This window comes from Stylophora pistillata, chromosome 14 (genome assembly GCF_964205215.1).
Source record: "Stylophora pistillata chromosome 14, jaStyPist1.2, whole genome shotgun sequence".
NCBI classification, from domain to species: Eukaryota; Metazoa; Cnidaria; class Anthozoa; order Scleractinia; family Pocilloporidae; genus Stylophora; species Stylophora pistillata.
In genome coordinates, this window is record NC_142532.1 from 9992379 (window position 1) to 9993896 (window position 1518).

At 39.8% G+C, this 1518-nt stretch overlaps 1 pseudogene; it reads right to left on the bottom strand.

Annotated features, from left to right (window-relative positions):
• LOC148716451 (uncharacterized) overlaps positions 1-795 on the bottom strand; it is a 1538-nt pseudogene extending 743 nt beyond the window's left edge.
• Between the last annotated feature and the right edge of the window lie 723 nt (positions 796-1518).

The window sequence follows — 1518 nt, forward strand, 5'->3', positions numbered from 1 at the left end:
CATGCTTGCAACCACGGCTCTGTAGCAACATTGCTAAATCTAAAAATGTGGGGATTGCATATTGTTTTAATAAGGGAATGGGATGGCTGAGCTGGGTTAGTTTGACAAGCCTGCTTGCTAATGGAAGCCCCGATTCGTCCTGCACGATGTCGGAAAAAGACATTACAACCAGATTGTTTTCTAGTATCCCCTTCGATGATTTTCACTTGTTCAGGCGTTATTTCAATTTTTACTTCAGCGCAGATCTCCAGAAGTTCATTGAATTGGGTGTCTAAATACTTCTTGTCAAAGAGGTGTGAGACAGCATGAACAGTTCTACTCTTTGTAACAAAGGACTCGGAGTACGGATAAATTAAGCTCAGTGCAACCGGCTTTTACTTACACGTGTTTAATTTTTCCTAGAAGGAGTTTAACTCAGCCTCAGTTGGATCTTGAATGTCCCTTTTCTATTTCTCGATGGTTTTCGAATCTCCAGGGACAAAACATGATGTATTAGCATCGAGTTTTTCTACTGTTTCATCAAGTTTTTGCTTCGGTTTAGTGGCGGACCTGAAGTCGATGTCGTGAACTTCAGCAAATGGTATGTCTGCTGTAAGTTGGCACTATCCACTCACATTGCTTGTCAGTGTAAGCAAGCTTTCCTCGTACTCTGTTAAAAGTTTCAATGCAAAATAGGACGCTAGCAATGTGGGAGCAGGTTTCTCCTTGCCCAGCTATACATCCGCGGTAATGTGCACATAAAATTCTTCTGTTATCTTCGGTGATGATCCACAGAGTAACGGTTGGGTCATTCATCTTTTGAGAGTGGCGAATCTTTGCCAAAACAACATGCTTACCGGCAATGATAAGTCCATGGACTTCTTGTACAAATCAGGAGACCAACTGGTTATATGCTTTAAGACTATTAAAGGATTTAAATTGTTCCTTAGTGTAGTGGCTGCTTTCAAGAACAAGATACGAAACGAGGTCAATGGCCTTGGTTAAAGGATGACATTCGGCATCGTAATTTTGGTATGAAATTAGAAAAGGATCAACTCCAATGCACGCTATTTTCTGCATGTACCTTTTCTTAAGAAGAGGATCAAGCGTACTCGCATATTCAGACAATTGAGAAGCGTTATCTTTCTCCTTAGACATCTTTTGTATCGTAAATGATCGGAGATCATAAGAGACTTGAGCCGCGATGGGACACAAACATGGCGGAAACTATTTTTCGCGGGAAAATTTCTAAACCTGTGACGTCACGTGAAAACACTCTATACAGGACAAGCTTAATAGGAGGAAAACAGACACACATAAAAACAAACAAACAACGGCAACAACAATGAACGAAAGCAGAAACAGAGACAAAGGAGAGGAAAAGAACAACACATCATCAGCAACAACAGCAGCAGCAGCGGCAACAAAGACCGAAATATAAGCGGACAATTATTAATATTATTATTATCATCTCTGTTGTTATTATTATAGTTATTTACATATGGATAGTTACTTACTATATATTTGATCACTAAACAG